Source organism: Adiantum capillus-veneris, chromosome 12 (assembly GCF_014529385.1).
Source record: "Adiantum capillus-veneris isolate H3 chromosome 12, ASM1452938v2, whole genome shotgun sequence".
Classification (NCBI taxonomy): Eukaryota; Viridiplantae; Streptophyta; class Polypodiopsida; order Polypodiales; family Pteridaceae; genus Adiantum; species Adiantum capillus-veneris.
Window position 1 is genome coordinate 10,149,718 of NC_140942.1, and position 22,321 is coordinate 10,172,038.

General features: G+C 40.8%; 1 pseudogene; it reads right to left on the bottom strand.

Annotated features, from left to right (window-relative positions):
* Window positions 1–20,379: 20,379 nt before the first annotated feature.
* Window positions 20,380–21,380, bottom strand: LOC147445309 (uncharacterized; annotated as a pseudogene).
* Between the last annotated feature and the right edge of the window lie 941 nt (window positions 21,381–22,321).

Here is a 22,321-nt window from a genome sequence, read left to right on the forward strand (position 1 = left end):
GGGCATTATAACTAGGTCCACCACTTGTCCAAGCTATGCTCTGATATAGAAAGGGGATTTTTGTTTCAAGGTCCACCACGTGTTCAACCTTGAAAGACTCAAGGGATACTTGGACATTGGAAAGCATAGTCCTATAGTAGTTGATAGGTGGCAGTGGGTATTACAACTAGGTCCACCACTTGTCCAACCTATGCTCTCATATAGCAAAGAGGCTTTGGTTTCAAGGTCCACCACTTGTCCAACCTTGCTTCCATTAATATAGCAAGGAGGATTTGGTCTCAAGGTTCACCACTTGTCCAACCTATGCAAACCTTTTTCATGTTGTAGCATGATTTTTGGTTTGAAGAGTATTTTTCTATAACTATGGATTTAACAATGTAATCTTTTTACTTACAGGATGGACTTCGAATCTGGGGAGAAAGTACATATGATACTTGACAATGAAATCGTTGGTATTGGTTGTGTGTGTAGAACAGATCCAGATTCCACTTGTGGTGGTACAAAGATAGGGCTGGGAAATGTCTCCATACTAGTGGAGGAATGCTTGAAGGATGTGGTCCTACCTTTTCCTACAATGGATACTTCATCTCTCCAAGGCTCATTATGGAGTGCTGTTCGATGGTCAAAGCTTCTTTTGCAATCTTTTGTATTAAATGGGAACTTAATTGATCCACACGAAAGCTACAATGGTGATGAAGAACATGATCATTCTGATCCTCTAGTTACAGATGCAATACCTATGACAAGCCCAGAATTTGAAGCAATGATTCGAGAGTCTTGGAGAAATCAGAGGGTCCTTTTAAAATATGACACAATGATGCAAACCATGAATGAAGGGACCATCTTATATGTATTTCCACATGATTATGTCAACTTTCAGGAACTTGGTCCTGATTGTGTGGGTGTGGGTATTGAAAGAGAAAATGCAAGCATTGATGATGTGGTTGAAGTGGGTAGCATCACTTTGCTAAAGTGGCCCATCAAGCAGACAACAATGTTGAATGGGAGCCCATTACAACGCTTTGTTCCTGTTGATGGCATGCATGCTACATATGAGGATGTATCCAACGATGGCAATGTTGGAAAAAAACTTGATGGGAGTAATTTTGTCCAGTTGTCAAGGAAGAGACGATACACTTTCATGAACAGGACTCAAAAATCAAAAGCAGCACCAGCTTCAACTTTTTACCTTTCAAACAAATCAATTCAAAGGGTATCATGCATTGATTGTTGTGCACAAAAATGCTGCCAATTTGCAGATCGTGATATGGTGACAAGGTTACGACAACAATTTTGGGGAGAGTCTCAAAAATCACGCACTAATTATGTTTATGATGTTCTTTATATATGTTATCAGAAAGATGAGAAGTCACGATACCAATTCAGGCTAAATGGCTCTATTGTTTGTTGTAGAGCATGGTATGAGCTACATGGAATACCAAAGACATCATTTTATCGATACAAGGAGAACTTTGAAAATGGTGTGCGCCAATATGTACATGGGAACACATGTACATTGAGAAGGGGACTTCAACATACTAGTTTAGCAAAAGCACTACTAAATGAGTTTGTGGAAAACAACTCTGAGAAGATGCCACATAGAAGTAGAACACTGCTAGATGGCTCAAGAGAGACTCAATTGGTGATTCCATCAACATACAAACAAGTGGATATTTTATGTGAAATCAACACGACACTTGACCAAATGGGCTATGAGAAGAAGCTATCCCAATCTTCTTTTGGTAGAATTTGGAACAAAGAGTACCCACATGTCACTTTAACAAAGACGAGTGAGTTCTCTAAGTGCAATATTTGTAGCTCAATCAAGGCAAGGTTAGAAGCTAAACCTTCTCTTGAAGAGAGAGCTCTTCTCTTGAGGGAGAGAGAAGTTCACATGGCACAACAAAAGAGTTGCAGAAGCCTATATTATGCATGCGCACGTATTCAGAAACTCAACCACAAAAATATGTATGCATAATCCATGATAAGATGGATCAAAAGAAGACTGCCATTCCTAGATTACGCATTGTTCCCAAGGGTGTGGATTCAGGATATAATCTGCAGGTGGCATTGATTGGCATGATCACTCATGGACATGGAGAAGGTCATTACGGACACTTTGTCTTGAATGGTTTGTGGCCAGCTGATCCAAATCTTACAATTGGCTCAATTGCTAATTGTTTACATAACCTCGAGAGGATAGATAAGCATCCTCTTGGTGATCTAGTAACAAATGGACTTCCAAGGAGCAATATTTCACTACTACATGCTTTGAACTCAAGGGATGCTTTGGACTACCATAACTTGAGTGATGGAAAAGAGCCCATTGTGCAGTCGTCAGAAATTGCAGAAGAGGAATTGGGGTCAACATTTCGCAGATTGCCAGAGAACTTGTTGCTACAATTGGATAATTGTGCAGGGGAAAACAAAAATCGATACTTATTTGCCTATTTTTCAATGCTTGTTGCAAGGGGTGTTTTCAAAACCATCCAGCTGGGATTTTTAATGGTTGGGCATACACATGAGGACATAGACGCCATGTTTAGTAGGTTTTCAAAGAAGTTGAGAGTTACACAAACCTATACTTTGCCACATTTGATGGATACATTACGAAACAGCTCATCTTCATCTCCAGCTCCATTTTTTCTCACAAAGATCCCCAATTTCAAGCAATATTGTGATGGCTATCTTTGTGATGGACAAGACATACTTGTTGGACATTCCAAACCGCTTCAGTTCAGGTTCTTTATGCAGGATGAGACACCAATGATGCAATATAAGGCACATGTAGGTGTATCAAGTTGGAGTGGAAGTATTCTCCTTTGGAAAACAGACACAGAAGGCAAGCCAATGTTACCACATGGAGATCCACCTCTAGTACAAATGGCGGAGTATGTCAAGGCCCACGAAGAAGTCATTTTGGGGCTAAAGAACTATATAAAATTTTGGAAAAATTTAGGGAATGGTTCAAGTATTCCGCGATATTATAGACCCGTGATAGATTATTGGAGTAAGGTAATTGAAGAGATTGGAAAAGCAATCATATCAGAGGGAGTCTTGTATGAAATGTTTTGGCCAAAAACTCAAGAATATTCTCACCTACAAAGCACTACAATGAATTTGCAAAAAGGAGCAGAAAGATTCCTAGGCCTTGAAGAGTTGAACGATCATTTTTGTGGGCCTCAACGAGATAGGCCAAGGGAAGAGTTTGACCCTATGTCTGATGTGCACCAAGGTGACTTTCTTATTCTTGTTCCGAGTGACACAGAAATCTATCCAGTGTGGCTTGCAATGGCTTTATCTGACATTGATAATGAGCCTACATCACCAACCTACAGAAAACTCTTGATTCAATATTGGGCACCTTGCGCGAGAAAAAGTGGGATGACAGATACTCAAGCTTACAGTAATTGTTGGAAGGGTTATTGGGCTGTCAACTATAAGGACCCACAAGTGTGGGAAACTATAGATGCAATTGTTTGGTCCTGGAGACCCAACAAAGAAGGACCATTTTCTAGAATAAAGATTCCAGAAAGACATGCTCTAAAAGCCAAAGAAGGCCTCACTCGTGCACATCAGCCACACTTGGATCAAAGTTCAGATATGGTATCAAATGTGGAGTAGAATTATGTGGAGCTTCTATTGTGACTATACTAGTCAATTTGTAAACAAAATCTTTTTTGTATCTTCCTTTGTTTTATGTAATTTATAGTTATTATTCAAATCCATGTGTTGTACATCCTCTTGACTTTTGGTGTTTATCAACACCACAATCCTATGAGATTTTCACTTTATTTACTAGCCACACACCTCAATTTTTCCCACTTTAAGTGGAAAATTCCCAAATTACATGAATTCGGTCGATTTGGAGATTCCCATAATGTGAGATTTTTACCAAAATACCTAATATGGTCTTATATAATGACACATTTGCTAAACAAATCAAAGAGGAGATTGACAAGCTGATGAATGCTGAATTCATCCATGAAATCGAGCATACAGATTGGGTTTCACCCATTGTGGTTGTCCCCAAAAAGAACGGAAATCTGCGTGTGTGTGTGTGTGAACCTCAAAAAAATGAACGCAACTACAATAAGAGATAATTATCCCTTGGCAATCATAGAATATGTTCTTGAGAGGGTGGCTGGGAAATGGACTTATTCCTTTCTAGATGGATTTTCAAGGTATAACCAATTGGCAATTGCAATAGAGGATCAACACAAAACAGCGTTTGCCATATAATGGAAAATATATGCGTATAGAGTTATGCCTTTTGGCCTAACCAATGCCCCAGCTACCTTCCAAAGGTTAATGACTCATGCGTTCAAAGAATACCTGAGAATATTATTAGAAATATATATGGATGATCTCTGTGTCCACTCTCTTCTACGAGAAGAACATATTGACCATTTACAAAAGGTATTTACAAAAGGTCGAATCTATCTCAACCCGGAAAAGTGCATTTTTATGGTTAGGCCAGGCCGCATCTTAGGACATATTGTCTCAAGAAATGGCATAATCACTGACCTAGACAAAATAAGAGTCATAGTAGACTTACCCAAGCCTACTAATGCCAAACAAGTACAATCCTTCATGAGACACTACGAATATTATCGAAGATTCATATATATATATGCAGTCATTGCACAACCTCTATATCGTTCATTAGTCAGTTTCGACTGGACTGAGGAGTGTGAAACTTCATTCCAAAAGCTTAAGGAAAACCTTGTATCAGCACCTGTACTTAAAGCACCAGATTGGGAAAAGATATTCCATATTCACATTGATGCATATGCATATGCAATTGGAAGTATTCTCGCTCAACCTAGAGACGGAACAATGGATTTCCTAGTTTGTTATGTGAGCCGACAGCTAAATAGTGAAGAAAAGAACTACACCACCATTGAGAGAGAGGGATTAGGAATGATTTATGCTGTAAAGAAATTTTGGCATTACTTGCTTGCAAACAAATTTGTGTTCTTCACAGATCATCAAGCTCTTTTGTATCTAGTAAATAAACCATGCAATACTGAAAGAATTGTACGCTGGTTTATTATATTGCTAGAGTTTGACTTCAAAGTGGTAGTAAAAAATGGTAAAACTCATTTACGGGCGGATCATCTTTCAAGGCTGTAAAACGGGGAAGCTCCTGAAAGAGTAGACGATGACATACCTGATGCTTATCTTTTCAATATTGAAATGATATCCAAATGGTCTTAGGGAATTGTTAGCATTCTTTCCTTTGGAGGTAGATTTGATAACAAGGAAGACAGATCCAAACAACAAACATTTTGACAAAAAAAAAACTTCCAGTTGATTGCAGGGCGACTGTACCATCTAGGCTCGGACCAAATTCTACGATTATGTATAAATCCAGAGGAATTCGAGTGTTATCTTGAAGAAGCACACATCCATGATTGTGCATTTCATTGTTCAACAATGAAAACACACCAAAGACTGAAATAATTCGGAGGTTATTGGCTAACTATGTATGCTGACACACATGCTTATATTAACAATAGTACTATATGTAGTGCCAAACAACCGGTGGATCACGTGACATTGTTTCAGGTAAACATTGCACTTGCATGGAGTCAATATGTCATTGATTTCTTAACAACAAGGACATTTCCTAAAAACATAACAAAAGCGCGAAAAAGGGCTATAGAGCTGGAGGCTCGCGACTTTCATTTAATTGGAAATCAACTCTACAAGTGAGGAAAGGACAATCAACTTAGAATCTGTGCAAGTGAAAGCGAATACCTGCTAATTCTAGAACACGCACATGGAGGAATAAGTGGAGGCCATTTTTCAGGCGATAAGACGGTTAAAATTGCGGTAACTGCAGGAATATGGTGGCCTACATTGCACATGGATGCTGAGGAGTTTGTAAAGCGTTGTGACGCATGTCACCGCACTAAGGTGCCGATAAAGAGAGATGAGATGCCACTACGGCCAATCATGGGAGCACGGGCATTGCAAAATGGGGCATTGATTTTGTGGGGCCTATTTCACCCCCTGCATATCGCACCCATACCCAATATATCATTGTGGCTACGGACTATCTCACAAAATGGGCGGAAGCCAAAGCAACACAAAAAGCAAATGCAAGAACCACTGCACAATTTTTGTATGAGAATGTCTTTGTACGATACAGATTACCATTAGAAATTGTCAGTGACCGAGGAACCCGTTTTCTTAATGAAGTCATTGAATATCTACTAGAGGAATTCATGGTCATACATAGAAAATCTGCTCCATATCATCCACAGGTAAATGGACAAACTGAGGCCAAAAATAAAACACAATGTACTATTTTGACTAAAATTATATCAGAGTCAAGGATAGACTGGGATCAGCAGTTACACTCAACACTATGGGCATACAAGGTAGCTTACAAAACATCAATCGGCACAACACCGTACAACATGGTGTTTGGTCATAATGCTATATTACCCATAGAGTTTTTAGTTCCAACTCTACGAGTAGCGAAAAGCTTAGAATGGACAGGGCATGAGCTCTCTGCAAGAATAGATGATCTTGAAAAGCTAGATGAACTTCGACTGAGAGCTGTAGCTTCAATCTATGCTAAAAAGAGAAGACAAAAAGAGTTTTTTGACAAGCATCTGCGTACGAAAGAGTTCAAAATAGGTGATTATGTACTTGGTTATACTTTGAAGCAACATGCCAAGAAACTTAAAAAGCGAGGGATGGGACCCTCTGTGATTAGTGACTTATCATAAAGTGGAGCTGTCAAACTTGCTACATTGGCAGGAGAAGAAATGCCAAATTGAATTAGTGGGTGTCGGTTAAAAAAGTATCATTTACCACTAACAAAGGAATATGCTTCAACAAATCCATCAAGAAAAACAACAGATGAAGGAGAAGCAGAGGGTACGAGAAGAAGCACAAGCAGAAGCAAAAGAACGCATTGCAAAAAGAGGGCTTCTACGACAACAACAACAAAGTGGATCACCGTTGCATATAAATGCTATTCGACTAACAAATTTTGGTGAAGACACAATGGAACCAATAATTGCAGTCAAAGTGGATAGCAATCAAGTTGAATCCACACCGTTATGGAGCTCAAGAAAATCTGATCTCTTACAAATTATATAAATAGCTCAAGCCCAAAGATCACCTACAACCTACTCCACAAGTGCTGGAAAGTAGTACATCACATTCACTAGGAACATTGGGCTGGACTATATTGCATGTACAAATACATCAATATATTTACCCCCACAAGTTTTACGTGGTTGAGGATGCGAGCACACTACACCCCATGTTGTTGGGACAACCTTGGCAGAAAGAGTATAATGTGCAAATGGATTGGAATTCGGATACAATCAAAATTCAGCATGCACAAGAACAACAGGTGGTAGCCTTTGCTCAACAAACCCTGAAGAACCAGATGACAGCACCACAATCACTGGATAAAGAACCAAAAGGATGGGTGCCACTAAAGAACAACACGATATCCATGGAGAACAACCAGGGAACTGCCAACCATGTTCACTACAAAAATAAGACAACACGGACCACAGTTAATAGATCAAGGTTAGCAACACGCGAAAAACAAGTATGGGTACAAAATAATAGAGGTGACATGGCATACAAACCACAATACAACAGCAGAAGTTAACAGAAGAACACAGTTCAACAAACAACTACGAGAATAAAAAAGATATGGATCCCAAAGAGAATGCTCAGTAATAACTTAAATGCGACTCGCATTTGGATCCCGAAACCAAGGCAACAGGAACTTCCTTCAGTACAAGCAACACCAGCATGCAGACACACACTACATATGAAACTTGCAAACCGATCTATGTGGGTGCCGATCAGCAGAACAACAATGACGACCACGGACGTGGCAATAAACCTACAAAAACATCGAAAACAAAGCTACAAATGGCAAGAAAAAGAGAAAAAGACGACAGCCCATTCAGCGACGACAATTCTCTCCACGGAGACAACCATGGCCATATCGACAGTAGTGGCAAACCAAGCGACTTTTGCAAGAAAGACGATCAAACAGAGAGCTGTAGAGTTACAACTTTTACTTGCAAAGAAAATACACCAACCAAATCAACAACAAACAAGAAACCTTGACGTTGAATGCCAATAAGCATCTTGCTTATTCCCTCCTCTCGCACAACACTGATTTTTCATGCATTGACTGAGTATGCATCAAATAGGGCCACATTACAAGGCCACGCATTAGCACAATTTTTAACCCATGTATTGCACATAACCCGAGGCGATAGCTTGTCTTTCGAAGGACTGCGACTAGGAGGGGGGGAGGCATTCTCAATGCGGACCTTCATTTATTCTCAATGCAGACCCAATGAAGGTAAAAAGAGTAAAAAAGGGCATGTTTTTCGACTATTTTGAAGGGTTTTCGTTTGATTGCAAAAAAATTTGGACTAACCTAAGTACATATGCCCTTATGTAGCACAAATCTACAAGTATATGGGACCAATTAACGCCAAATCAGGCCCCTAGGTGGGTGTATATATGTAAAAATAGCCATTTTTCGGGCAAAATATTGCTAAAACGGAGAAATCCGGCCATAAAAATTTCATGTGAGTCTATATAGTGTTTTGCGGTGATGTTTCTGAGTTATTATGATTTTTGGTGATTTTTTGGGTTTAATTTGCTATTTTCTTTTTAATTTTACTAATTATCAACAGAAAAACTTCAAAAATACAAAAAGCAGGTGAAATATGGTTGTAATGAAAAACAAAAAATATGGGGATAATCAGTGACTATAGGACAACCTATGGTACAATGGGGGTGCAATTATGTGAATGGAGCGGAAGGCGTGTTTTGGCCAGATTTTGACCGAAATGTCAAATTTCTCGGAAACTGGGCAAATGGAGTCCAAATCAAGAATTTTTCGAGCCTAAACCGCATCTCGCAAGAAGTTGGGAGCACATGTGAAATTTCATAGAAAGTGGTTCGGGGACCCCCATTATAAGATTTTTTCACTTCACTTAGAGCTCATTTCTACTATTTCCTTCTTGAGAGAGAGCTCTTGCCACCTAGAGCGAACCGGACTTCCAGCTGCTTCTACGACGCGCACAACCACCCGACAGGCTCCAGATATGAGAGGTGGGCTCACCACCTTGAGCTTTTCGCGTATGTTTGATGTTTTGTCGCGAAAACTAGAGTAGGGTTCACACGGGAAACGGGCAGTAGAGACCTACAGGTAGAGGTGGCCACCTAACGGCTAACCCAAAAGCAATAAATCTTCATAGTTGATTTACCCTAGCATAGGAGACCACTCTTGAATGCACAAAGGCGGCAAAAAACCATTGGGAAAAACCCTAACTTCTAGAGCCCTGCAAGAGGCCACCAAGTGGTAAATCGGTGGAAAGTCGCCCAAATGCTACCAAAACTCATGGGTAGGAGCATCCCGACATGCTCTATAAGGCTATATTGCCCACATGGCCATAACGCGACCCGAAGCGGGACTAAGCTTTAGAAACGGCATCAGACACACAAAGCGTCAACTAGCTCTCACGGCCAAACCGGATGTCAGTTTTCCACCAAACTTTACGAGCGGCTTTCCTAGACCATCAACAACCAAGTCCTATGGTGGTAGACCAGCACAAATCATCGACGGCATGCAAACGCAACCATGGGCGCATCCAGAGAGACAAATTGCCAAACGGAGCTCCGGTGAAACTAAAGCCAACAAAAACCATATGGCAAGGATCCCCAAGGAACCATGAAGCTATGGAGACTAACATCAAGAAATTTCATCACCGAAAAGCACTCCAAGAGTCAAAAAACGACTCAGAGGCTCTGAAAGCCAAACACGGAGTTTCTATCTATCTTTTTGACTTTTTTATTGAAATAGGGCTTAAAGGGAACTCAGGGGGGCTTAGGGCATGTACCAGTAGCATTTCTCATAAAAAATTCATCAGGAGACATCCTGCACATAGGATGTCTCAAGGCCATGTTTGGGAACTAAACTCAACATCTCACCTTATACATAGCTTCTGCTTAGCTTATACATGCTAGCCATCAAGTTTCATCACATTTGGACAAGAGTTGACCTCATATGCATCAAAAAAATGGAAAGTCAGAGCACAGAGGCAATGATGGGTCATAGACCTACCAAAACTAGTCCAAATCACATGAAACTTGCACAATATACTCATTATCACATTGCCAAGCTAACTATGGGGTCAGATATGAAAATTAATGAAATAGACATCCTATGCATAGGATGTCTCCAGTGTCATATTGACGTCCAACTAGTGTTTTTGAGTTCCAAATATCTTTATTACATCTCCACAAGCTCATATATCAAATTTCAAGCCAGACAAATCACATTTGGCCCCCAAAACCTCCAAGATGCACTTTTTGAGCCTAAAAACACTACACATGCTCTTAACAACACCAATGCTTATCAAAATCAAAATCTAAGAGCAGGGCCATGTTCTACATGCTAAGGGCTACCCACAAAACCAAATTCAAGTCATTTGGAGAAAATAGACATCCTATGCGTAGGATGTCTCCAATGTCATATTGACCTTTTGTGCAGGAATTGACTTCATGGGAGCCTTTTACATGGTATAAGAAGCCTATATATCAAATTTCAACCCAAGTGAATATCATTTGCCACCTGTTTAGGACATCCTACCCAATTTGTGAGCCAAAAGCCTAAATCTGCTCCAAAATGCACTTTTTGATGTCCAAACCAAATTCAAAATACATAGCCATGTTGCAGAGGTCAAGGGCCACAAGCCTGTCAAGTTTCACCAAAATCAGAGAAGGTAGACATCCTACGCGTAGGATGTCTACATGCTTATTTTTCAGCCAAAAATCTACTGTGGGCACATGCAGGGTTTCCCTAGTCTCTTTTGAGTTCTAATTTCAATTTTCAAGTCATTTGGGTAGTCAGAACTCAGTTTATGAGCTAATTTGTAAAAAACGCTAACTTTGGACTACTGAGTGCAACAGGATTCATGGCAGCCACAAAATCACCTGTAAAGAAGACGACGATGACTATCAAGGACTACTTAGAAGAAGTGGAGCCTTTTGTTATCCCAGAGGGAGCCCTGAAGCCCACAAGCACTTGGATTCACGATGATCTACTAGAAACCAATGATCTGAGAATCTATGTTAGCAATTGGACACACCCAACGGAGGATGATTGCACGGCAGGATATTTTTTTTGTAATTATTCCTTAATTGAGAAAAACCATCATTTCACCTTTGTAAATAGTAGGGCTTGCAGAAGCTTCCAGATTGTATCCCATTTTTGACATTTAGACTGAGTGAATGGTTAAATTGGAACATTAGGGTTTGAGATTGTAAGGTATTTATACCACTTTTGACCTTAATGCAAAAAACCCTTTTTCATTTTATAAGTTTTTTTTTGTCTGTGTGAGTTGAACGTACTCTGTGTACGAGAGAGAGTGAGAGTTTCATCTTGACTCTACGCGCACACCGGTGGTTGGAATCGAGTGCGGAGAAGTGCAGCGTGTTGCCCCTGAAGAGAGCTACGCGCCAACACCTACATTGCGGGTGTACGGTCCGCCTTCGTGAGATCTACCCACGAGCTATATTTGGTGATGTGGTGAGCATGCATTCTTTCTTTTCGCATTTCAGCATATCCACGCGTTCTCATTGAGTAGAGCTATACATTAGGCACTTTAGTTTTCGGAAACGACAACTTGCAAATTTCGACCAGACATCCTATGTGATTTTTCACCAAGTGTTTAGGGTTTGGGTTTTGGTTCACGGACCTTAGGGAGAGCGACCTATAGGTGTTAATAGGGTTTCCTTCAAGTTCTGTGGCGTTTCGAGAACGTTTGATGGGTATTTGGCTCTTAAAAGCGTCGTAGGAAATCTCCTCTTATGTACTCCTGAAGACTGTAGCTTAGACATTGGGTAGAGACCTCTGTAGGAAGTAGTCGAGAGTTAGTCGAGTGTAGGTTGACACCCTATGATTCCTTCCACGTGCCTGCGGGTCGAGCTTCGTCCTTAGCTGACAAATCTTGTTAGGTGAGTTCCCGCTGTGCTGACGTCCGTCGTGGCGTATCCGCCAACATTAACGCCGCTGCCGGGGACGAAAACCCTAGGTAGGTGACCAAGACTAGTCCTTGAGGATAGGGATTCTCTGGCTTGCCAGAGTCTCATTTTACATTTAGATAGGATCAGAGGGTGGAGGACTCTCCAGGTCTTAGGAGGAGTCTAGGGAGCGAGTGTCTGGCCTATATCCTTCAACTCAGGTAGACTTAGGTAGTTTTAGGTATTAGTTAAGTTGGGGTGTAGAGAGTAGGAATTGGAGAGGTAGAGGCGATGAAAGGATAGCTTGAGAGTCCGGATAGGCCACGAAGCAACCGAGACACCAAAATCACCATCTCACATGAGGAGTAGGAGTAGGGTAAGTAGGACATCATGATGTATGATCTGGAGCACTTTCATGCATGTTATATTTGCTGTTAGGCTCATCAAAGAGTTGTAAAAGACGGAAAAGAGTATTTAGAAGCTGAAGTGAGGTTCAAAAGTTTCTGTGAGTATTTCTGAGAGAGCTGCAAATCATAGAGAGTACTTCTGTCAGTAAAAAATTAAACTTTAAGCCAGTAGACATGCTACGCGTAGGATGTCTACAGGGGGTTCCTTGTGAGAATTTTCAAAATATGAGTTGACCAGTGTGTTTAGAAGGTAGGTTTTACCCTATTTTCACCTGGAAAGAGGAAATTTGACCATATCTTGACAAGATAAGGCCAAAAGAAAGGAAATTTCCATACATCCTACCCAAATTGTGCCAAGGCATTATTTTAAGACCAAAATCAGAGGATGGCTGCATGAGCAGTATCTACATGATTTATTGAGTGTATGAGAAAGGTTTCATCTCAATTGGGTGAGAAAATTGGGTTTTAAGCAGACTTTAGCATTTTGACTAAAAAAGTCTAGGATAGCTAAAATTGGGGTCTTTTGAAATCCAAACTAAAATCTAAGCATAGCATTGGGTTGCTGACATTAAGGGGAAGCTGTGGCTCAAGTTTGGGGTCAAACAGATCACTTAGACATCCTACACGTAGGATGTGTTCACAGTAATTTAGCACTCCAAATCCAACTTTGAGCATACCAGAGTGATCAGCACCTTAGGAGGAGACTGTGGTTTGCATTTGAAGCAATTTTGAGCAGGTAGACATGCTACACGTAGGATGTCTACTACATGAAATTGAAGTCAAAAATTGACTGTAGGCATAGCAGGGTGTTGTATAGCCTAAGGAAAGCCTCCTAGTCAATTTTGGTCTAAATTGGAGTTGACTGGTCAGACCAACATCAAGCTGGTAGAACGGATTTTTGATCAATTGACCAGATTATAGGTGTCTAAATCAAAAAGTAAAAACAGATGTGGACTCAACACATGAAGGGGAATTTATAGTGCAAAATTCAGCCAAAACAGAGCAGGTAGACCTTCTACGCATAGAATGTCTACAACCGCTTAGTGAAGTGAAAATCTGACCGTGGACATAGAGTGATGTTCCAATTGACTTAAGAGTTCCAGAACTTCTTTCTGAATTAAGACTTTCCTTGTAAACTGACAAACATTCGAGTGAAGTACAGTTCCAGATTAGCAAACCTAATCAAGAACATCCGAAGTGTATAAAGTATAGTAGTGGTTGAGGTTAACCCTCGAGTTATACCAATCATTACTAAGACCACCTCTAGCAGTTAAATGCTTTGATTCGATTTCCGAAATTAAACGCTTGTGTACAGGTATATTCAGCCGGAAAGTCAAGAAGTTGTGCAGAAACTGAACTTGTGCTGTCAGGTGAGTGGTTGGATTTGTGATAAATTCCATTGCTAATTTTGATGAATTTAACATCAAGAAGACACAATCCTAAAGACCAAAATGTGGCAGGTGATCAGGGTAGCCTAGTGTCCACTGAGGAGAGTGTAATTCACGCAAGGCTAGATCCATTAGCACCGATCATTGAGGAGGGTAGTGATACTGACACTTCATCAGATAAGTCCTTCTTCATGATGAGTAGTCAATAGCCAGGAGGTTTCTCCAATGAAGGACCAATGCTAGGAGGAAGTACCTCCCAAAACCCTTTGAACGATTCCAAGTTCACTATATTCTTCTTAGAAGGAACAAACTCTAGGGGAGCCCTAGTTTATTCCGACTATTGGGGACGGAGGTGTATTTGTATCGAAGAAAGACCTACTCAGAGACTGGAGATAATTCGAGTCTATGATGATGGAGATAGATTCTGAGACGAAAAGGGGAACCACTATCTGATAGTTAGTAGCCCTGAAGATTACAACAGATATGGAGATAATGTGGCAAAAGTAAAAATGGTCTCAGAAACTCAAGAACCGCCTCCAAAAATTGATCGACCTGGAGCTATTTTTAGGTATGATAAAAAAACAACCAAGATCTCTACCTATAATGAGAATGTGGGAATTTACAAGCATGCGAGCAAGGGAGTGGTCTCTTATTTTCTATGCAAAGAACCCTACCCAAACGAATTAAGCAAAGACAAGGCTCTTACTTATTCTCTTATGAAATTGCTATGGGGAAGAATATCATTTTTGTTGACAGGTACGGGCGAGAATACAAACTTATTCTCCCAGAGGAGGTAGAAAAGGCAATAGTTCCAGTAACATCAACATATGCCCCCGAAGAAGTGCCAAGGTTCACCTATACCCCTAGCAAGTCAACAAATCCATTTTTAGAAGAGTACAATGCAACATGACATTGTAGCCGACAACAGACGTTCAACTACCAGAACCAACAAGCAACCCAACCATCATTGCAGGCATGGCTTCGACAAAGTGCGACATTAGAACAAGACCGAAACCGAGATGGTTATCCAACCGCACGAGGTCTAAGACATTTACAAGAACCACCACTCTATTCACAGTATCAAGGCGAGAGTAAGCCAAAAACTCAAGAGTCGACAAAGCCTGGAAGACAACCCATAGAACGAGTTCGAAGAGATGAACCACCTCTTGCAAAAATCATCAGAAATTATGGCTTAGGGGCATTTATGGGAGAGAAACCCTCCCACTATCGAAGGCTAGAGGAGGTATATCGAGTAGGACGAGGAGAACCAATGATGAGATTTGTAGACCATCGTAGAATTAGTCCTTCTATCGTGCAAAAATGGGTAAACAAGAAATACACTAGAAACAGCGATCCTAGGGATCATGTAGCAGCCTTTGTGCGCGTAATTAGAGATAAAGAGGTTTGAGACTTCCCTACCGAATTTTTAGGGTTTGGACTTACCCTAGAGGAGGATGCCGCTACTTGGTTTGACTCTGTAGAGCATAGAGACTTTGAGTCTATGGAGGAGGTGTTTGATGAGTTTATTGAGGAATTCTCACAAAGGGGGATAGCTCATAATATAGTGTCACAAATGCATAAATTCAAACAAAAAGAAGGGGAATCTGTGCAAAAGACAACCCTACGACTAAAAAGATATGTGAAGTTCTGCCCTGTGGAACAACTGCCAACTTAGTCCAGACTTATTCTTATATTTATTCAAGGACTAAGGAACGCAGATCTCCTGAAGGACCTACATATGAAGAGGAGCACAACGTTAAATGAGTTAACTAAGAAGGCTCTTTACCTTGTAGACAATTGTGCGGTCTACAAGGAGGGTAAATTCAAGGATCCCGATGACGATTCATCCTCACAACAAAGTGGAAGCAAGTCCGCTAAGACAACACCGAAAGGAGAAGTAGCTGTAAGCCCGGAGTAGCTTGTGGAGGAAGTGCTAAAGAAATTTAATATGTATACCAAGCCTCAAGCTAAACAGCCAAAGTGGTGTGCTATTGAACAAAAATGGACAAACCATGTGACGGACGAATGTTATTATAACAAGGGAGATGTGAGAGAGCGACCATATGCTTTCCAAGTTCAGGTAGCATCTCCTCAACTTCTACCGATGCCTAGGTATCAAGCACGCAACCTAACAGGACCTATAGGTGTAGAAAGACCACAACTAGTATTGGGGCAACAGCCACGTGGCCCTACAAGGATTATGACCACTCGGCATAAGATACACACCAACAATAAACGAACCAAAAGAGAAGGCTTTGGTACCTATGCATGCATATTACGAAGATTCCAATGGATATGCTGCAAATCGTGTCTATTATCCACCAGAAGAACCCACAACGCCAGCACCTTGGAGCATGATGGGAAGTACAGGACCACCAACGGCTGCACAGGCAGCAGGAGAAGGAAGATACAGCTTCGACAAACGAACACTATTGTTCATAGCCAACGGATGCATGGGCGGACAGAGGCATGCATACCAACAAAGAGGAGCTCAAGGAGCACCTCAACAGCCTAAGGGACCCTGATACAAGTGTGGTGGAGACCATTGGCTAAGAGACTATCCTCATGATGAAATCATTAGAGTCAACGCATATTGCACCAAGTGTGGAATTACTCATTTGATTGGGGCTGATTGCCCTAAGAACCCGAGCAAAGGAGCAAAAACTACATTGAACATGCAGGAAGTAGTGCCTTCCAGTGGAGGGTCAGAAAACGAGACAGTAATAGCTATTTAGGCAGTGACACGAGCCCAAGCTAAAAGAATGACAAATGAACCCATAATTGAAGAGCCAAAGACCGATGCCCCAGCTGCAGAAATGAAAAATCAAAGAAGCACTTGGAAAGCTAGAAAGACGCGTATGAGAGCTAGGAGAGAACGAGAGCAAATGGTTCTATCCGAGGAGTTAAAACACACAAAGGATAGATTAGAGCGGTTAGAGGATCTAACTAGTCTAAACTCACACACTGCGGCAACCATATGGCCCAAGGAAATAGTAGAACCCAAAAGTGCAGGATCAAGAGGATCAGTGCTCGCAGAAAAAGTAAATGAGCAATTAGACGCACTTTTAAAAGCATACAAAGCCAGACTCAAAAACAACCAAACCCAAGAGCAAAGATGGATGACTTATCCATATGCAGAAATAGAAAAACAGAGGTTGTAAATGTGTCGAAAGATGATTGAAACAACCGAATCCTTGATAGAAAACCTGCTTGGTAAACCTGCAAGTTGGCACGAGGTACCCCTATCAAACCAACTGTAGAGAAACAAGTAGACACGAAGGAGAAACTCACAACTGCCTCTGAATCTAAGAGAGAACCTATCATAGTGCCAAATACAATAGATGAGACAATTGATGGTTTCCAGCCTAAAACATTGGTATGGGTAAGGATTGTAACAGTCTAGATGACCCTTGGAAGCAAATCCGGGAAGCCAATGAAGCTAACAGGGTGAGCCACCAAATAAATAGCACGAGAAAGGAGGAAAATGAGATCTTACCTCCCATTGAAGAATTTGAGGCAAGATCACAAATGAACTTTGATATGCATTCACAAGGGGGAGACCAGGGTTCAATCCCGGGGGATTTAGTATTAGTAATGGGGGGATGTCACCTGCGTGCATCAAAATTAGAGAAACCCCCCTATGTACGGTATCTTACTTGCTAACCTACCCCCCTACATACGGACAACATATGGACGTTCTCACAATGAGCCATCCCCCCTCATATGGATTTCGTACGGAATGTAATGACCCACTGCTAATAACATAACAATTTTAGAAGCACGTACTTTTGCAAAAATACATGTTGAACTGCAAATGAACAAAAGTGTACATTATAGTGTGTTTTCATTTACAATAGATGTTAAGAGAACAAACCATGAAAAACAACAAATATAATGAATATTAAATTAAAATAAACCAATCGTTTCAATGTAATTTGTCAAAAAACAATTAGCATTTTCCTTGTAAACTGATACAAATCTCAATCTCAAAATATATAATACTAGCCACCTACTTAGTAGGCTTCCCACTTAGGATTTAAGGCACACATATGAAATGGATTGTTCTCTAAATAACAAATAATGCATAATCTTAAACAACCATGAGAAACTTCACTCGTAAAATCAAAACACATTACAAAACAACCCATTAAAATATTAATCTTTTTGAACCAAAAAAGTTATATGTGATATGAATGCACGTCTATGCTTAAGCAAAATGAAACTTTTAAAAAAGCACCATTTGTATTTAATTTTGAGTTTGTACATAAATTATAAATCTTAGAATTTTTGCTAGAGTCTCCTTTTGTACAAAGACCCCTTTCTAAAAAAAAATCAGTATATCCTTTTCTTGGGCTCCCACATGGGATTTTCATCACATAATTTCTTTTTCCAAAAAAACTGTTCACCTCATCTTGGGCTCCCACTTGGGATTTAAGGATTATCTTACACGTTAAAATCAAACACATTTTCAATAGAGTCAAAGGAATCTAACTTCAAAGTGGTGGTATAACACATAGACCCAAGGTATGCTAGATGTGTCTTGACAAGAAACTATAGCTCAAGATAACACACCCGATCAAGCCATATGACCATGTGGGAAATTGAGACTACAGAATTTGTAACTACATGTAAAAGAAACTAACCAACTTAAAATCTTTTAACGCTTTTTATCGTAAAAAGAAGCACAACTACACGTTTAGTAAGAATGGATAGCTCAAGAGACCCGATCAAGCCATATAGATAGCTAGAAGAACTAAAGGTAAAAATCGATAGCTCAAGATGGCACACCCGGTCAAGCCATATGACCATGTGACAAATTGAGACTAGATTTGTAATTATATACAAAATAAAAACATTGTGTATGTGTGACACATAGACCCAACGTATGGTAGACGTGTCTATATTTGTAATTATATACAAAATAAAAACATTGTGTATGTGTGACACATAAACCCAAGGTATTCTAAACGTCTCTTGGAAAGAAACTATAGCTCAAGATAACACACCCGGTCAAGCCATATGACCATGTGAGAAATTGAGACTATAAAATTTGTAGCTACATGTAAAAGAAATTAACGATCTTTAAATCTTTAACGCTATGATCTCACACATCTAGTTTGAGATTAAGTACATTCTTTATTGAGTTAACACAACACTACCACCCAAAATTGTGAGTATCACTAACTTGCAAAATCTAAGCTAGATTTTGAGCTTGCCTTGAAAACATTTGACAAAATGTGACAAGATTTAGTGTAACTACCGATAGATGATTCAAACTATGATCTAAAAGCCGATTTAATGCATTGAATAGACAACGAGAGGCTCAGGGACTCAACAATGTTGGCGGCTGTGTTGGAAGAAGTCGAGACTCGGACGCCAGCTCTAGCAATTCGGGACGTCAGGACTAAACGTCACTAATTAGCAGGTCAGGAATCAGACGCCATAGCTAAAGCCTAAGGGCATTGAGCAGGGTCACGCCTAAAGTGAACTGAGAACCCACCCTGCGTCTGGAAATCGCTTCGCTTGCAAGGTGTTGGCCTCCCATCATGAGTGTAAACACACGATGGGAGGCCAGCACACGATCGAACACCAACTCTAGCAGTTCGGGACGTCAAGCCTAAACATCAATGATTAGCAGGTCAGGACTCGAACGCCATAGCTAAAGCCTAAGGGCATTGAGCAGGTAAAAATGAGTCACGCCTAAAGTGAACTCAGAACCCACCCTTCGTCTGGCAATCGCTTCGCTTGCAAGGTGTTGGCCTCCCATCGTGAGTGTCAGCACTCCTCCTTGCATCGTCATCATCCTTGCCAAAGAAGTCTAAAAAGAGGAAGCTTAATAAAATGAGGCCCAAGGAAGCTGTTGAGAATGCGAACTTGAACTACAAAACAAAGGCCTCAAAGAAAGCAGTCACAGATTTAATTGATCAATAGAGAAAAGCTAGCTTTTTTATGAGATGTAGCTACAACAGAAAGAAAAAACCCGGTGTTCCACGTATACAACACACCATCAACCAGTTCGGTAGGATTAATGACACAATGATGAAGACATTGAAGCTTTTGCCACTACAGAAGCTTGCATCATAGCGTATAGACAAACATCTCAAGCATAGAAACAATATACAATTTACAGATCAACATGAATTGAAGAAAGAGTTTGTGGCAAAGCCTTGCTAACTTGAAACAAATTTGGAATCCAACACTGGCTGGGAGTGGTGAGCGTAGATCTAAAACCAATGTCTACCAAGTGAGGGGGGATACTACGAAGCTAGAGAAGTTAGAACAGCAGCGATGAAAATTTCACTTAAAGAAATCTGACAACCTTCATTGAAGAGAGATCTGAACATTGTTCTTAAAACCTTCACTGAGGAAAGATGTGAACATTATTTTCAAACAAGACGATTGAGGCTAGCTACATTGTCAAATATAAACAAAACTGATAACAGAATCATTATACCAGACATAAATGGAACTGTACCATCGGAGAAATGGCAAAGAAGGCATGACGAACAGCATTTCACATAATAAAATAGAATACAGAACAATAGAATGAGATCTTAAAGGCACTCACAGTTTTCAGCCTCTTTGCGGACAACGTCAAGGGTAGAATCAATGAGCTCCGCGACTTTGGTGTAGTGACCCTTGGCCCACTTGTTGCCAGCTCCGGACTCGCCAAAGACGAAGTTATCAAGGCAGAATATTTTCCCATAGGGGCCTGTTCGAACACTGTCCATTGAACCAATCCACCATACCAAGTACCTATTTGTACAAGCAAAGATTCTAGACAATACCAACCACACTCGGTTATCAAAAGATTCTACATAGGCTGCCCTAGAAGAAGTTCTTGACATTATATAATAGCAGATACATACTCATCTCTGTACAAGTTCACTTACCAGTTGAATAGCCCCATCATAAGTTCCAGCAACCCCCGTTGAAAGGACCTCCACTATTCTTACCCTTGAGACGATCAAAGAGAACATTGCAGCCCAACAATTCTGGAAACGAGAAACGGTTAAGCTATATTAAACAAGATTCCAGCCATGGGATCGACTGAGGCTAAGACCAATGTGGTGCCATCAGATCAAATAAGTAGAGCAGAAATATGACCAAAACTCTTCAATTCTTAATCAAGCCATATTCAACCTAGTATCAACCTAGCCATATGCATTCTTACACTGAAAGAAAGAGTGCCAGCCTTATGAAACCATGCATGCACCTGAATATGAAACATACCTCATCCATAAAAGACTCCACCAGAGAAGTAAAAGTCATGATGACCAGTCCTGTGTGTCAGGAAGTCTTGGAAGTGAGGCCCGGAGGCATGGGCCCAATCCCTCTTGGGAATCTCTGAAGGTATACCTCTTGTTCCATCACCTGGCTTTTGACTACCACCAGCTACCCACAAGGGTTCCCCAGCTTGAGCCACCTGTAAAAGCTCTTCCATAGATGCCACTGCCAATTCTACTACCAAGGGCTTTTCGGCTTCTGTCAATCCAAAAGGCGGTGCCGCTATTTCTGCAATTGTTGGCTCGGCCGATGGAGCCCCTCCTCCCATTGTGGGGAGTGGGACCTGCAATGATGCATCTAGTGGGCTTCTTGACCCTGTTGGTGAAGAGGCAGAAAATGTCGCCCACCGTCACCAATGTACTTGGTTGCCATAGCTGTGATGCGCTCTATTTTTCAGCATCATACATACACAAAATCATCAGAAATGTTCTCGAGAGAGATGACTAGTCTCCCTATCAATCATATTGTCATATCTTTCTCAGTGTATGCATTAATTTTGATGCCCAAGAATACAAACCCTGTGATCAGTCTTGTACAACTATATTGCAGGCTATATTGAAGGAGACACACACACATTATTTTCGTAATGCTTTACTGGTGGGAAACCTCAAGAAGAGGAAAACACATGCACGCATGGACGCATAACACAACACCGATTGGTAGTTTCACCTTGCAGGAGCCAAGTTTGCACTCACCATGCCATTTTCTGCATGTGAGGCTTGAAATGCAGGAGGAGGGCTGCTACTACGTTCTTCTCCATTGTTCTTGAAGATGTTGGGGCCCTCCATGGATTTCTCAAGCTCTGATAAATCACATGTGCAGTGGCTAATGCACAAGAGACCACTTAACTATGAAAGCCATTTCTCTTTGTTGAGTAACCTCAGGTGTTTCCATTGGTCAAACTATACTCTTGAGTACAAGCAGATGACATGATCTGTCGGTAGTGCACTCTGAACCTTATGGACTTTACACTGTAATCATGTAAACATTGCGATCATTCCAAAATTTCTGTGACTCATTAAGGAAGATATTCCCGTATTTGCAGGGGACATATGAACGCCTGAGTAATGCAACTGAGCAGTGGTGTCATTATTCATCAGCATCTCTCATGTACGTCGCGTACCCACTCTCTCTTTCACAAGTTCACAACCTCACGGAGCTTCTAGCCCTATGAAGCTTGCTCAGCTAGAGTGTGAAAGACGAAGAAAG